Consider the following 17,425-nt stretch of genomic DNA (forward strand, 5'->3'; position numbering starts at 1 on the left):
TGTGAGGTGATTGCTGCTGTTTCCTTTCGTTTTATTTGTTGTTGTTCAGTTGTTCAGTCGTGTCCGACTCTTCGTGACCCCATTGACCAGAGCACGCCAGGCACGCCTATCTTTCACTGCCTCCCACAGTTTGGCCAAACTCATGCTAGTCGCTTCGAGAACACTGTCCAACCATCTTGTCCTCTGTCGTCCCCTTCTCCTTGTGCCCTCCATCTTTCCCAACATCAGGGTCTTTTCTAGGGAGTTTTCTCTTCTCATGAGGTGGCCAAAGTACTGGAGCCTCAGCTTCACGATCAGTCCTTCCAGTGAGCACTCAGGCCTGATTTCTTTAAGGATGGATAAGTTTGATCTTCTTGCAGTCCATGGAACTCTCCAGCACCATAATTCAAAAGCATCAATTCTTCAGTGATCGGTCTTCTTTATGGTCCAGCTCTCACTTCCATACATTACTACTGGGAAAACCATAGCTTTAACTATACGGAACTTTGTCGGAAAGGTGATGTCTCTGCTTTTTAAGATGCTGTCTAGGTTTGTCATTGCTTTCCTCCCAAGAAGCAGGCATCTTTTAATTTCGTGGCTGCTGTTTTATTATACCCACTTTTAATTAAAACAAAGCAGACTATGTTCCCATTCTTGAATTTGTGATTTTCTGACTCTCCATGTTTCCTTTCCAGGATGCTCTGCTGGAGAAGACAAATCCAATCAGAAGTTCAGCCAGACAGACCACAGAGGCAAAGTAAGGAAGTTTTGTGTGGTATGTTTTAAACAGACAGGGCGAATATTTTAAGTAACATCTTATTCATTGATTAAGGGCAGGTAATTCTGTTTCAAACATCCGCAATACTCTGTTCATGGCAGAAGTATAATATTTTAAAAGTAGCTCCTAAGGATCAGAGGTTACCTTAACTTTTTAAATATGTTTCATGAGATGACTTTTCATGTTCATTTTGCATGGTGACAAACTCTATCCATATTCGTTCTCTGTGAAGTGAGAAGAAGTATTTTGCACATCAGAGAAACCCACAGGAATCTGCCATGGCCTGGTATGAATGATACCATCTCTTTCTACAAGAATCACTAAATTGGTATAAATCCCTATGTGACTGGGGTGGACTTCAGTAGTCTTGGCTAATATGATATCCTAAGGGAGGCCAAAATCTGGCACAAACAAATGGATCTTCTCAATTACAGATTGTCTCAACTTTGCACCCTCTCAGCTCAGCGTCCTATGTGGGCAGTCCACCCACACCACCCTAAATCTGGTGTTGATCATGTAAAAATGTAACACAAGAAATGTCAGTCCATCGAGAATCATAAGGGTAGGAAGTGGGAGAGCCCATGCCTTACAAGCAGACAATCCCAGGTTGAATCCTTGACACTTCCAGTTAAAACGAACTAGACAGCAGATGTTTTGGAAATCTTCCACCAGAAATCTTAGAGAACTGCTGCTGGTCAGTCAAAGCAAGCCTGGACCAATAGTCTGCCCAATATGCAGCTTCTTGTTGTCATAAGAGGCCATCATGCTAGAGGTAGTGTAGGGGGTGGTTGAGTTCAGCCATTGATTTGGACAGCTATGGCTGCAGCTCCATTGGGCTGCCCATCTTTGAATTTTCATAGCGGCTTTGAAAATGCATCCTCCTTTTAGGTTATTTTCACAGGAGTAAAAAAGTTCGCTTTATCTGGAAATGTTCACTTTGCAGGAAGGATGCGTACGAATTTGAATACACGTCTGATCCTGCCACACATGAGATGGTGAGACACTAAAGTTGGAGAAATGTTTTGAATAGAGTTTTTGGTGAACAAATTATATCGTGAATAGTTAATATAAATTGTGCCCTTCTAGTCCACCTTCCCCACACACCTGGCAGTCAGTGGTGTTTCTCAGACATCCGGAATTTGGTTTTTTTAAAGAGAGAGAGAGAGAAAGAAAGAACGAACGAAAGAAAGAAAGATTTTGTTCCCTTGGCACACTTGCTGGCAGTAGTAAATTAGAAATGAATTCATAGCTGAGACTTCAAACGCAGCCTTGTAGGAAATTTGGTGAGATCGCTACAGGGCCTAGTAGAATTATTGTGCTGGGGTTGGGAGTGTTTTTCATTAAAAAACAACAACCAAAAAACCTTGAACGTATTTCCAGTTCACTTTGTTTTCAGGTCTCTGAAATGAAGCAAAAAGTTTTTGTCCAGAAGGCTGCTTTACCCAGGTATAGTTGGAATTTTGCATTGAAATTCCCTTTGGGCTGTTGCACAGATTTAATGATGAAAGTATATCCTGATGAGATGCTGGAAATGAGAAGCAAAATCAGAGAGATGCTGCCTGAGAAATGAAATGAGTGGGGAATGAAACACTTAAGAGTATTTTAGTTGTGAGCCAGTTTGAGCAATGTGGGATCTTCCAGTGAGTAGTAAGCCATTGCTCACTTGAGGAGCTCTTGGTCTGAGAGGCATTGAAATTAAGGGAAAGGGTTCTGGGGTAAGAGCCAATGCCATGTTGTCACGACTGAATTAAATTTTGCTTGTGTTGTGACTTTATGGCCTGCCGGCCAAGAATGTGATTCCGCCCCTTACAACCCACCACTGCTGCCACTTAATGAATTCTGATTGTTTGCGACAACCCTGGGAGGTAACAACAACAACAACAACAACAACAACAACAACAACAACAACAACCGATGGAAATAGGGGTGTCCTATTATTATATTATATTATATTATATTATTTATACCCCGCCCATCTGGCTGGGTTTCCTCAGCCACTCTGGGTGGCTTCCAGCTCATATAAAAACATAAGTTTATAAAAAGATTAGATTATTCAGAGCAAGTGGCTGGCCCAAGGTCTTCCAGTGAGCTTCATGGCTAACCAAGGATGTGAATCTGGGAATCCCAGTCTGATGCTCTAACCTAGTGTTTCCCAAACTTGGGTCTCCAGCTGCTTTCGGACTACAGTCTCCATCATCCCTGACCATTGGTCTTCTTAACTAGGGTTGATGGGAGTTGTAGTCCAAAACCAGGTGGAGACCCAAGTTTGGGAAGCACTGCTCTAACCCGTGGGCCACATTTTCCTTTGGCCATCACTGGCAACCCAAAGTGGGTGTTGCAACTTCACACATTCACATGCATACCCTCATACATAAAGATCCTGCAGCTCTCCTCTTCTACTTACCAGTGTGCCGATCAGCTGAGGTGGGGATGCTTGATTTGATGATGGGAGAGGGCAGACCTCTCCACCCACTCGGCACTGGAGTGCCTGCTTGGTTTTCTCTTTATTTTTGCTTGGCACTGCCGCAATCAAAGGTGTCTTGTGGGCATACAGGGGGCAGAAAAAATTGCTTGGGAGCGCAGGATCAGGTCCAAGGCTGTGGTGTTGGCCACTCCTTCCCCCTTTCTGGCTCTCAACCTGGATATTTTAATGCCTGAAGGTAAAGTTGCTGTAATTAGCAGGGAAGTGTGGCCGGGAGCTGAGCTTGGGAGACTTCTAGATCTGTAGCCTTCAATATCTAAGCATGTGTCACTCAGGACTCTGCAGAGTAGTCCTAAATCATTTGGAATCGTCTTGTGCCATCTCTTTAACATCTTGGTTTTTGTGTTGTGCGCAGGAGTTCCAGCAAACGAGACCTTGAACGGAGCAAGTCTGAGCGAAGACTGGTAACAAGGCCCATTCTTAAATCTTCATGGGAATAGGGATATCAGAAATGGATGGGGCATAGTTGTCAGGCATCCAGAAAGAAATAGTAATTCTTGAAATGTGTGATCAGCTGTGGGGCTTTTTGAGCACTTACTTGGCTTCTGAGTTGGAATAATTTATAACAACAACAACAACTTATTACTTGTACCCTAACCATCTGGCCGGGCCTTCCCAGCCACTCTGGGTGGCTCCCAACAATATATTAAAAACAGAATAAAACTTCAAACATTAAAAACTTCCCTAAACAGGGCTGCCTTCAGATGTTTTCTAAAAGTCAGATAGTTGTTTATTTCCTTGACATCTGGTGGGAGGGAGTTCCACAGGGCGGGTGCCACTACCGAGAAGGCCCTCTGCTTGGAAAGGTCCCCCTCCACCCTGTATTGTTAAACACTGTTTTTGAAACTAGAGTCGCTGGCATAACCTTTTTTTTTTTAGATTTGTGCATTTAAAATGTTTTGATGTGACATCCCCATTCATTATTGCAAGAGCTGGTGGATCGAACTGACTTGTATCTTCACTTTTCTTTCTCTTTTTTTACAAGTCTGCCAGCTACAGGAGTAATCCCCTTTCAGAGAGCAACCAAGAAACTCCAAGCAACAGCGAGAGCGAGAAAAGCTGGGTCCTTGACTCTCAGAAAAAGCTGATGTCAAAATCTGCAGACTATACTCGAAAAAAGACCAGGGTCAGGAGCAAGTTAAAAGGTGAAAATGGGGTATACAGCACGATTTTGAATTAGTCACCTGATGCAGACTAAATGAGAGGTATAGCCAGATTCTGTTTTGGTTTGGAAATGAGCCCTGAAAACTTCAGCGGGACTCGCACCCAAGTAAGTGTGGATGGGGCTATAGCCAGAGCCTGTAAGGACAGATACTTGTGGCTCTCTTGGCTTCATATTATTCCCTGTCTGGGTGTGGCTAAAATAACTGTATTATTAAGAAAAGCAGGAATAATGTGGCTTGAGAGTGTGTATAAATGCAACAGCTTGTGGATTGGTAGTTCGCATTCCAGTTAATGTTAGGGGGTTGGAGTGGGGAGACTGGTCTATTTCCTCTTTTTTGGTTATAAAGGACTGTTGCATTCTGGGGTGGGTGGAACAGGGCTATCCAATCAATTTGGGGGTATGGAACAGGGCTGCCCAATGAAGGAAACTCCTAAAGCCATGCTTTCTTAAATAAGGTGCTTCCATTAGGCTTTACAGAGCATGCATCTATATAGAGAGTTGACCATAGAATTGTAGAGTTGGAAGGGACCACGAGGGTCATCTAGTCCAACCCCCTGCAATGCAGGAATCTTTTGCCCAATATGGGGCTCAAACCCACAACCCACAACCCTGAGATTAGGAGTCTCTTGCTCTATACTGGCTGAGCTATATGATGCACAGAAATAGGAAGCTGCCTTAGAGCTAGTCAGGCCATTGAATATTAATAATATTAATTTTATTTATACCCTGCCTATCTGGCTGGGTTGCCCCAGCCACTCTGGGCAGCTTCCAACACATGTACAAACATAATAAAACATCGAACAGTAACAACCTGATGCAAGATTTAAAAAGTCACAATAACTTTAAAATAAACAACTTATATCAAACAAAGCAACATTCAACAATCCATCAGAATTTAATAGCAAACAGTAAAATTAAACATCAGCAAATAATAATTAAACAGCTCAATTATCTAGCTCAAGATGGTCTACATTTTCTGGCAGCAGCATTTCAGGACTTTAAGCCTGGGATGTTCTACATGCAAAGCAGATGCGCTCACCACTGAGCTATGGCTCTTCTTCTTCTTCTTCTTCTTCTTCTTCTTCTTCTTCTTCTTCTTCTTCTTCTTCTTCGTATCCTGCCTGGCTGGTGGGTGCCTGTCTCATTTAAAAACTTCAAAGTTTTTCCTTTCCGAAGAAAGATACTGGGCTAGCTGGAGCATCTATAAAGCATGGTGGTGATAGCGAGTGAAAGTTCAGCAGCCAGTGTTACATGTGTGCATGCGAAGAGGTGTGTTTTCTGTCATGGAGTTGCAGTCACATGACGGTGGTGCAATGTGCCTTGTGGATTGATGTGAGTCTGGCTTGCTGCATTTTAAGTTTTCTTTTGCCAAGGCAGCAAAGCATATAGCTATCTTGAAGTAAACTTATATTTCAAACTAGCTGAGTGGTTTATATGTTTTGTGTGCTGCAAAATGAAGTAACATCCTTTGCTTGTCCATGTGGATCCTTTGCATGTCCACATGTTTGTTTGTTTGTTTGTTTGTTTGCTTATCTTTCACAAAGGTCAGCCGCTATTAATCTAGCACTTAACAATCTCTGAAATTACCCAAGAATGCTGAGGTTCTTCAGTTATTGAAATATATGAAGCCTTACTCAATCGGCAAGAGCCATTCATAAGTATTATTTCTAGTTTGTTAACTTTAGCAGATTAGAAAAGCTATCTTATGTTTCCACTCTTCTTAATGAATACCTTTTGTCTGCCCCTCCCTCACTTAGTATTGCCATTGTCTTCTCCAAGTAGTGGCAGCGATCACCGTGGAAAGAAGGTAAGGAAATGCAGAGGTGAAGCTGGCTGCTCCGGCACACATGCTGTGCACCCAGGGGTGGGGGCAGAGTGGTGATTGCGGGGGCGGCGGCACCCAGGTGAGCATCCCAGGGGGGCGGGGGCGATGTCACCCCCCTCAAGGATGAGACCCGGGTTGGGCTGCACCTACCGCACCCACCTTCCTCTGCCAACGAGGAAATGCTCAACTCTAATATTTATATTTTTTTTGAGACCAGGCTCTTGCAGTGTCAGAAAGCCTAACATTCCTGAACCATCTAGATCTGCTTACATAAGAAAATCTTCATGTGCTGTTTCCGATTCTTATAAATAATATGGCTGAATTTCGATCAAACTTAAAGTGATAGCAAAGATTCTTTATCTCAGCCATGTATCCAAAGTGACAATATGAAACGAGGGGTTGCAAAAAGTTTTCTCACAGTGAGATTTAACTTGATTTCTTTCTTACCACTGCAGAAGCTGCCTTTATTCCATGGGTCTGCCTCGCTCAGTATTGTTTAAGCAGATTATCTCTCTAAGAGTTTAAAGCGGGAATAAATCCCAGCCCTGTAGATGATGGTGAATCTGGAACCTTTTGCATAAAAAGTATCTGCTCCACTAGTGAGCTCTGCGACCTTCCCAATAGAGTATGTTTCATGAGCTACACGGGTAGATAATTATTGTTTCTTAAGAGCCTGGGTTGCACATTCAATACTCCGCTGCTAGACCTTTCTCCCACAGTAGACTTGATGCCTTTGCCTTCTCTTCCAGGTGGGGAGTTCACGGAGGGGGATGAAGCCAAGCACAGAGCTGGTTGACTTTGCAGCAATGCAGCCACCAACTGTTTTCTCAACTCCTATGTCGCATGTTAGACACAGTAGGTTGTTCCCCCTAATACACCATATATCTCTGTGATTCTCAGGCTTTTGTTTTGAGAGGAAAAGATAAGCCAGTGGATTGCTGGAAAGCATAAGCTTCGCTCTGTACCCTCTCTTAGTAGTTCTTGCCTTGACTGAGAGCCGAGTCCTCATCAGGCGGCATTGCAGTGTCATTGCAACCTAGGCGGGGGTCACGTTCCGGGGGCTTGCGCGTTACAGCAAAATTGCATTGTCAAGACAACTGCCAAAACTGCCCCCGTGAAACCATCCCTACCTGACTGAAGCCAGCATGCTGAGCGGGCCTTTGCCCCCAGGCCAAAACAGTTTCGGGAAGGAGCGCGGGTTAGCTCTCAGGAGGTAACCCGAGTTTTGCAGGGTTAAGGGGTTTGTTAAAGGCTAAAAACAAACACCCAAACACAGGACGATAAAGTTCTGGTGGCATAGATACGGCGGCGTCCAAAGAAGGTTCCCCAGCTCGGATACCGGACTCGCTCTGAAGAGTCTGGAGGGAGCCGGGTTGAGCCGCGGACGCACGGATTTAAACTAACCTGCAAAGCGCTGCCTCGAACTCCACGAAAAGCGGAGAGACCTTCCGGAAAAAGAAAAGAACTCCCGAAGGTCTGCAACATTAGACAAAGAGATTAAAATACAGAGAGAGAAAAGACACGGGAGTTAGTAAAGAGAGTGGAAAGAAAGGAAACCCTTCGGACGCTGCGGGAGAAAATGGCGCGGGGCGTAGAGCTTTGAGAAGGAGGAACTGCTGAGTAAGTGAGACAAAGTAGCTGAGAGGTGGTAACGCTGAAACAAAGAGACAGACTGAAAGAGGAAGTTCTGCTTCGCTGGGAAAAGCCGAAAGGTACTGTAACGAACTTTAATGAACGGGAATGCTGTTTTCATGTTGCTGACAAAGAACTGACGAGATATTGGGCTATAAGAAAAAGACTCTGACTTTGAACCTTGAAATAGCGGAGAAACCTGAATTGTGGAACTTTCATAGGGTGAGGGTCGCGAAAGACTGAGAATGCAAAAAAAAGGTGGGGGAAAAATCCTGTTTGGCTCACTAGAAGCTGTACATCTTGTCAAGAAGTCGCTGTGATTAAGAAACATTGTGTGAGAGAGAGAGAGATACTAAAGACCTTACGCTGAATTATTAACGCTCCAGATTGAACTGAGGGGGGTAACAAAGACCTAGAGACGACTCAACATTGACCCACAACCCAGAGACGACCCAGCTTCGACCCGCCACGGGAAAAGTGGAAAGAGGAAGAGCCAAGTGGGGGAGGGGGTTATTGGAGGTGGTAGAAGGAGAAATAGAAACTCTGCAGACTGTGGGATATGACATCTAGACTCTGGGGATAAGAAAGAAAAGGGGGAGAACTGATAAAGAATATAAAAGATAATACACAAGGTACAAGGTATAATATATAATTGAACATATAATTGTATTAATTATACCAAATGTATTACCAAAGGTATTAATGGAAGGTTAAGTTGGTGTGTAAAGGGAAGAAAAAAACATTACTGGTAAGGCATTGGAAAAAGCGACCTCTAGTGATCAAAAGGAATATAACACACATAAAATGGCACATAAGGCTACAAAAATAACAACACCAATGGAAAGAAGGTCTTCTAGGGCGGAAATAGAAGGGGAAGGGGATTTGGCCAAGATATTATCTGAAATAAAGGAATTAAGGAGAGAAATGAAAGAAAGTGAAAAAAGTATTGGGGAAAAATTGACGGAAATTGTGACAGAATTCTCAAGCCAAATGAAAGAATTAAGCAGTAAAGTACAGTCAGTGGAAGAACAAACTAAGAAGGTTCAAAAAGAAGTTAGGGAGAACAGGAAAGAAGGAGAGAAATTTAAGGCAGAAATGGAGAAATGGGAAAAAATACAAGAATCAACTTTGGACAATATTGCACTGTTGGAAATGAATAAAAAAATACAAAATGTGAAAATTAGAGGTTTAACAGAAGAGGTAGGGGAGAATTTAAGAGGGAAAATTGTTGAAGAAATAGCTAAATTGCTTGATTGGAAAATGGAAGAGGTGGAGAATCAGATTATCAAGGTTTTCAGGATTAGGCCTAACCCAACTCAGGGAAGAGCAAAGAAATACTCAGGAGACTGCTTAGTAACCCTCAACTCTATGGAAGTAAGAAATGAAATTCTAAGGAAAGGGAGAGAGACAAAGTGGATAGTAAATGGGAAACAAATAGTAGTGTTTAAAGACATCCCGAAAAGGTTCTTGCACAAAAGGAATCTTTATAAAGGATTGACTAAGATATTGACGGCAAATAAGATAAGATTTAGGTGGGAATATCCAGAGGGAGTGTCTTTCTTCTATAAAGACAAAAAATTTAAGATTGACTCTATCTTGGAAATAAAGAAATTCGGAAGGAGATATAAGGAATTAGGAAAGATAGAAGGAGTTGAATTGGAATCAGGTGAATCGGAGTCGGAAGGTGAAAACGAGATACAAGAACAAGAGGTTAAAGAGATAGCCTCATAAAGATCTCGCATCTTTTTCTTTTATAGAGAGAACTAAAGTGAAATAAAATTTATTTAAACGAACAAAATGGTGGTTAAAATAATTTCGTGGAACGTAAATGGCATGAATGATAAAAATAAGAGAAATAAAATTGGACACGTATTGGAAAAACAAAAGGCAGACATAATATGTCTGCAAGAAACTCATGTGACAAAAAAACATAATAGAGTCCTTAAAAACAAAAAACTGGGAAATGAATTTATATCCTCGGATATTCAGAAAAAGAGAGGGGTGGTGATATATGTAAAAAATAAATATGAAACGAAACAAATCTTTAAAGACAAAGAAGGAAGAATTTTAGGACTGCAAGTTCAAATTGAGGAGGAAAAAATAATAGTCGTAGGAATCTACGCACCAAACGATAATAAGGCTGAATTCTATAAGAAACTAGATGAAATATTAAATGATTATATTGACTGTAAAATTATACTGATGGGGGACTTCAATGGAGTACCATCTTTGGAAATGGACAGATCAGAGAAAAAGAGAATGAATCAAGGGAAACTGCCAATGATATTCGAATTGATGGCAGAAAAGAACGGTTTAATTGACATATGGAGATGGAAAAATCCAACGGTGAAAGAATTTTCATTCTATTCAGATGCAAATAGAAGTTGGAGCAGAATTGACCATATATGGACAACGAAAGATTTAACAACCAGAGTCAATAGAGCAGAAATATTACCAAAAACCCTGTCGGATCATAGGGCAGTATGCATGGAGTGGGAGACTAAACGGAAGAAAAACTTTAGGTGGAGAATGAATGAAACTATATTGGATGATGAAAAGATCCTAACAAAAGTGAAAGAACAAGTAAATACATATTTTGAATGTAATCTAAATAAAGGAACTGACATAAATGTAGTATGGGATGCCAGTAAGGCAGTAATAAGAGGTTACCTCATCCAGCAGAGTTCAATCAAGAAGAGAGAAAGAGATAAATACAAAGAAAACATATTGAAGAAAATAAAAGAAGCAGAAAATCAATTGGTTAAAAAACCGGAAGATATAGAAATAAAACAGAAATATAAGCTACTATTAGCACAAATGGATGGACTAATAAACCAGGAGGTAGAGTGGAAAATGAATATACTGAAATTAAAGAATTTTGAATCTGCTAATAAAACCGGAAGATGGTTAGCTTGGCAATTGAAGAAGAGAAGGGAGGCAACCACGATAAATAAAATCATTCAAAATAATGAGACATTGGACAAACAAGGAAAGATAAAGAATGCATTCCTGAAATTCTACAAAGAATTATATAAAGCACCAAAGGAGGATGAAGAGAAAATAAAAAAAATACCTGGGAAAATATAAATTAAAGGAAATATCACAACAACAGGTAGATATGCTAGAAAAACCCATAACAGAAGAAGAGATCTTAAATGCAATTAAAAGTGGAGAAAATGGAAAAGCGCCCGGGCCCGACGGACTACCTATCAAATATTATAAAAAATTAAGTGAACAGATAATGGCACCATTGAAGGAAGTAATACGGAATGTGGAGAAGACAGGTCGGATACCTAAGACATGGGAAGAAGCCCGTATTACTTTGATTCATAAACAAGGATCGGAACAAACAAATGTTAAAAATTATAGGCCGATATCCTTATTAAATTGTGACTATAAAATATTTACAAATATATTAGCACAAAGATTGAAACTGGTGCTGAAAGATCAAATACAGATGGACCAAAGAGGCTTCCTACCGGGTCGGCAGCTAAGAGACAATATGAGGAATATTCTTAATATAATTGAATATTTGGATGAAAAAATAGACAAACAGGCAGCCCTGATATTTCTAGACGCGGAGAAAGCGTTTGATAACGTGTCATGGAGTTTTATGAAGGAAAATCTGAAGATGATGGGCATTGGAAAGAACTTCATGAAGTGTATAGAGGCGATATATAGAGATCAAAGCGCAAAAATTATAGTAAATGATGAAACTACTCAAGATTTTAAAATATCGAAAGGAACAAGGCAGGGCTGCCCATTGTCACCTTTATTATTTATAACAACTGTAGAAGTCTTGCTTCAAAAAATAAGAAAAAATGAAGCTATAATAGGCATCAGACAAGGCTATAGAGAATACAAACTTAAGGCTTATGCAGATGATATAGTCTTAACATTACAAGATCCGCAACACTCATTAAAGGAAGCGTTAAAAGAAGTTGAAGAGTTCGGGGCCCTGGCAGGGTTGAAATTAAATAAAACAAAGACAAACATGATAGTGAAGAATATGAACGAAGAACAAAAAGACCAATTGGAAAAACAAACAGGAATAAAAGTGGTGAAGAAAGCGAAATATCTAGGCATTTGGCTGACAGCAAGAAATCGTGATTTATATAAGGATAATTATTTAACGACGTGGAGGGAGATTACAAAAAACTTGGAAATTTGGGAAAAACTCAAATTGTCATGGTTGGGGAGGATAGCCACGGTTAAAATGATGATCCTGCCTAAAATGCTCTTCCTCTTTCAAACCATACCAATTGTGATGGGTCAAAATCAGTTTAAAGAATGGCAGAAAACAATCTCCAGATTTATATGGCAGTGCAAAAAGCCCAGAATAAAATTTAAAATTATGACAGATAAAAAAGAAAGAGGAGGCTTTGCACTGCCAGATCTCAAGATCTATTATGAATCAGCCTGTCTTCTATGGATAAGAGAATGGCTTAAGCTAGGAAACTCAGATTTATTAGATCTGGAAGGCTTCTCAAATAGATTCGGGTGGCACGCATACTTATGGTATGATAAAATTAAAGCACACAAAGGTTTCTTAAACCATACAATAAGGAAACCATTATTTTTAGTTTGGAACAAATATAAAGAATGGTTTGAGAGGAAAACACCAAGATGGTTGTCACCTCAAGAAGCCTTTACAATAAAAAAAACCAATACTGAGGGAAAATGGATCACATATAGAGACATATTAATAGGTGATAAGAAAGAACTGAATATAAGACCGTATGAGGAGATTAAAGACAGGCTACAAGGATGGTTGGAATACTGTCAACTGCATAGTGTTTTTCAAAAAGATAAGAAAGAAAGAGGATTTGATCAGGAGGAGACACTGTTAGACAAAATAGTGATGGGAAATGACTCCAAGATCTTGTCCAAAATATATGAATTTTTATTAGAGTGGAACACCAAGGATGAAGAGATAAAAAGTGTCATGATTAGATGGGCAATGGATCTAGGCTATAATATTGAATTTGAAAAGTGGTACAAACTGTGGAACGTAAGACTGAAATTTACAGCATCAGTACAGTTGAAAGAAAATATATACAAGATGATATACAGATGGTACATCACCCCAACTAAACTGTACAAAATGTATAAATCAGGAAATAAAAAATGCTGGAAATGTGGGTTGAAGGAGGGAAACTTCATCCACATGTGGTGGAATTGTATTAAAGTGAAACAATATTGGGAAGAAATTTACAATGAATTAAAAAAGATCTATAGATACTCATTCAAAAAACTGCCCGAGGCATTCTTGTTGGGTATGGTAGGAGAGGATGTAGAAAAAGAGGATGTGACTCTATTCATGTACGCAACAACAGGTGCGAGAATCTTATTGGCACAAGTTTGGAAGCAACAACAAATCCCAACTGTAGATGAATGGAGACAAAAAATGGTGAGCTATATGGAAACAGCAAAATTGACAGTGAAAATTCGGCAAACAGGAAGTGGAACATATGAAAAAGAATGGGGAAAATTTTTATTATATTTGAATAGAATATGTGGAATCTGAAATAGTAACTAGAATCTCATTGCTTGATTTAGAACACTTTATTGAGTTGGAAATATATAAGAATATAAGGAGGAAAAGATGAGGATAAAGTTGAAAATAATTAAGAACATATGATAAAAACAATAAAGAGGTTTGAAACCGCAAGAACTGAACAAAAGAAAGAATAAAACAGAGGAAGAAGGGGGGAAGCCGGGGGGGGGGAAGAAAGGGGGGGAATAGGGAGGGGTTTGGTAATGACAGATTTGTATTGTAAGAAGAATGGAACTTATAGGAGGTAAAAAAGAATATAAGGATGATATAAGACACAAGGATATGGGATGTATTATAAAATATGGAATAACAATGTAAATATAATTGATGAGTTCTATGTCTGTATGTTAAAGTAAAAAATTAATAAAAAAGTATGAATTCCAAAAAAAAAACAATCTCTGAAATTACCCAAGAATGCTGAGGTTCTTCAGTTATTGAAATATATGAAGCCTTACTCAATCGGCAAGAGCCATTCATAAGTATTATTTCTAGTTTGTTAACTTTAGCAGATTAGAAAAGCTATCTTATGTTTCCACTCTTCTTAATGAATACCTTTTGTCTGCCCCTCCCTCACTTAGTATTGCCATTGTCTTCTCCAAGTAGTGGCAGCGATCACCGTGGAAAGAAGGTAAGGAAATGCAGAGGTGAAGCTGGCTGCTCCGGCACACATGCTGTGCACCCAGGGGTGGGGGCAGAGTGGTGATTGCGGGGGCGGCGGCACCCAGGTGAGCATCCCAGGGGGGCGGGGGCGATGTCACCCCCCTCAAGGATGAGACCCGGGTTGGGCTGCACCTACCGCACCCACCTTCCTCTGCCAACGAGGAAATGCTCAACTCTAATATTTATATTTTTTTTGAGACCAGGCTCTTGCAGTGTCAGAAAGCCTAACATTCCTGAACCATCTAGATCTGCTTACATAAGAAAATCTTCATGTGCTGTTTCCGATTCTTATAAATAATATGGCTGAATTTCGATCAAACTTAAAGTGATAGCAAAGATTCTTTATCTCAGCCATGTATCCAAAGTGACAATATGAAACGAGGGGTTGCAAAAAGTTTTCTCACAGTGAGATTTAACTTGATTTCTTTCTTACCACTGCAGAAGCTGCCTTTATTCCATGGGTCTGCCTCGCTCAGTATTGTTTAAGCAGATTATCTCTCTAAGAGTTTAAAGCGGGAATAAATCCCAGCCCTGTAGATGATGGTGAATCTGGAACCTTTTGCATAAAAAGTATCTGCTCCACTAGTGAGCTCTGCGACCTTCCCAATAGAGTATGTTTCATGAGCTACACGGGTAGATAATTATTGTTTCTTAAGAGCCTGGGTTGCACATTCAATACTCCGCTGCTAGACCTTTCTCCCACAGTAGACTTGATGCCTTTGCCTTCTCTTCCAGGTGGGGAGTTCACGGAGGGGGATGAAGCCAAGCACAGAGCTGGTTGACTTTGCAGCAATGCAGCCACCAACTGTTTTCTCAACTCCTATGTCGCATGTTAGACACAGTAGGTGGTTCCCCCTAATACACCATATATCTCTGTGATTCTCAGGCTTTTGTTTTGAGAGGAAAAGATAAGCCAGTGGATTGCTGGAAAGCATAAGCTTCGCTCTGTACCCTCTCTTAGTAGTTCTTGCCTTGACTGAGAGCCGAGTCCTCATCAGGCAGCATTGCAGTGTCATTGCAACCTAGGCGGGGGTCACGTTCCGGGGGCTTGCGCGTTACAGCAAAATTGCATTGTCAAGACAACTGCCAAGACTGCCCCCGTGAAACCATCCCTACCTGACTGAAGCCAGCATGCTGAGCGGGCCTTTGCCCCCAGGCCAAAACAGTTTTTAGCCCTCCATCTTGCTTACTGAGCTCAAGCGAGATAGCATATGAGCTCTGCAAGAGAGCCAGTGTGGTGTAGTGGTTAAGAGTGGTAGACTCAAAATCTGGTGAACCAGATTCGATTCCCTGCTCCTCCACATGCAGCTGCTGGGTGACCTTGGGCTAGTCACACTTCTTTGAAGTCTCTCAGCCCCACTCCCCTCACAGATTGTTTGTTGTGGGGGAGGAAGGGAAAGGAGAATGTTAGCCGCTTTGAGACTCCTTTGGGTGGTGGTAAAGCGGGATATCAAATCCAAACTACTCCTCCTCCTCCTCCTCCTCTTCTTCTTGGGAGGCTCCCGCAAGATCTTGCGGGGCTGTCTGAGATCCCATGAAGTCTCTGTGGAGTTCCCTAGAGCCCGGAAAGCAAGGCAAAGGCAGAAAAACCCGGTGCAGAAAGAGCTTTTTAAGCCCTCTGCCTTGATTTACTGGGCACTGGAGACTCTTGCAGAATCTTGAATGGCCCCTTCCAACATCCCTCCTCCACTTTCCCACCCCCTTTTCATTCATTTTTTCCTCCCAGCCAAGTGCGTAAACCTGTGTTTGTGTAAGTAAAATCAGCGTAAATTGCGATCACACTGCACTAAGTTCTGAATGTGGACAGAGATGTAGCTAGGCTCCCTTGTGTCCTTGGCAAGGAGCTATATTGGCACCCACTTGTTCCTTGGCAACCACCACCAGCTCTCTTTGCCTTTTTTCTTGCACCGCACCTCACCCCCGGGTTTGGGCCCTTGGCAGGGGCCAACCTGGCTAGTCCCTAGGGATGCTGCTGAGTGTGGAGTGGTGATGACTGAAGGGGGCCTGTATTCACTTGAATGCACTTGGAAGTCTCTCAACAATGGGGAAAGGCCGTGCCTTGGCAACCCCCAGTCACTAAGAATTGTACCTCCTCCTTCATCTGCATAGCACAATCCTATAGTCTGTTTCTAAGGTCTGTTTCTCAGAACAGATGGACTGGCAAGCCTATGTCTGGACTGTACCACTTGGGGCTTTACACAGTGGAAATTATTATTATTGTTATTATTATTATTATTATTATTATTATTATTATTATTATTATTATTGTTGACTGGGCTGCCCCACTCTGGGCGGCTCCCAACAGAATTCTAAAAACATGATAAAACATCAAACACGAAAAACTTCCCTAAACAGGGCTGCCTTCAGATGTTTTCTAAAAGTCAGATAGTTGTTTATTTCCTTGACATCTGATGGGAGGGTGTTGCACAGGGCGGGCACCACTACCAAGAAGACCCTCTGCCTGGTTCCCTGTAACTTTGCTTCTCGCAAGGCCATTTAGGGCTTTAAAGGTCAGCACCAACACTTTGAATTGAGCTTGGAAACGTACTGGGAGCCAATATAGATCCTTTAAGACCGGTGTTATAGGGTCCCAGTGGCCACTTCCAGTCACCGGTCTAGCAGCCACATTCTGGATTAGTTGTAGTTTCCGAGTCACCTTCAAAAGTGGAATACTTTTTCCATACAAAAATAAAACCCTGCAGATAGTAAATAGCCTGTCAAGGAGAAGAGTTGTAGTCTAGCCTTCTTGGCATGTTATTGTATTGTATTGTTTTATTCAGTTGTGGGGGGAAAACAACATTCCATCCTACAAGTCCCTCCTTGCTCGGTTGGACCCTGACTCTCAATCTCAGGTTTGTGGGTTTGAGCCCCACATTGAGCAAAAAGATTCCTGCATTGCAGAGGGGGTGGGACTAGATAAGCCTTGTGATACCTTCTAACTCTACGATTCTGTGATTCTTCCCCCCCCCCCCCAGTAGTGCAAAGTTCTGCATGGTTAAAGGTTTGTCACCTCATCTGCAGTTTGGGAGGCTGTGGGTACTGGCTTGTCTGTCCAGATATAAAGACTTCTAGGTAGATGGAGCAGCACTTCTCATTGACGCTTTCATGCTGTTGTGTTTTGGTGAGATTCTGTGGACTTCAAGGACCTGCAGATGCGTCTCACAGATTAATTGCTTTCTTTTTAGATGACTTGGAAATGGCGGGCGACACTTTGCCGAGTCACTTTTCGCCCATCAGCTCAGAAGCTGGAGCGAGCAAGGTACAGTTCCCGGATGTGTGGGTGATGCATTTGTGATATTTCACCTGTTCGCACATGAAATATAGATAAAAGTGTGTGTGTGTGGAAA

At 41.5% G+C, this 17,425-nt stretch overlaps 3 long non-coding RNA genes across 3 annotated transcripts; all 3 read left to right on the top strand.

Moving 5' to 3' along the window:
- The first annotated feature begins 671 nt into the window (after window positions 1-671).
- Window positions 672-3,643, top strand: LOC117049401. Its single transcript, XR_004426989.1, has 4 exons — window positions 672-736; window positions 1,701-1,752; window positions 2,154-2,203; window positions 3,595-3,643. It is a non-coding gene; the product is annotated as an uncharacterized LOC117049401 (long non-coding RNA).
- Window positions 3,644-4,354: 711 nt separating this feature from the next.
- Window positions 4,355-7,078, top strand: LOC117049392. Its single transcript, XR_004426987.1, has 3 exons — window positions 4,355-4,384; window positions 6,162-6,211; window positions 6,979-7,078. It is a non-coding gene; the product is annotated as an uncharacterized LOC117049392 (long non-coding RNA).
- Window positions 7,079-13,994: 6,916 nt separating this feature from the next.
- Window positions 13,995-17,337, top strand: LOC117049421. Its single transcript, XR_004426995.1, has 3 exons — window positions 13,995-14,046; window positions 14,814-14,919; window positions 17,264-17,337. It is a non-coding gene; the product is annotated as an uncharacterized LOC117049421 (long non-coding RNA).
- Window positions 17,338-17,425: the final 88 nt, after the last annotated feature.

This window comes from Lacerta agilis, chromosome 7 (assembly GCF_009819535.1).
Source record: "Lacerta agilis isolate rLacAgi1 chromosome 7, rLacAgi1.pri, whole genome shotgun sequence".
Taxonomy (NCBI): domain Eukaryota; kingdom Metazoa; phylum Chordata; class Lepidosauria; order Squamata; family Lacertidae; genus Lacerta; species Lacerta agilis.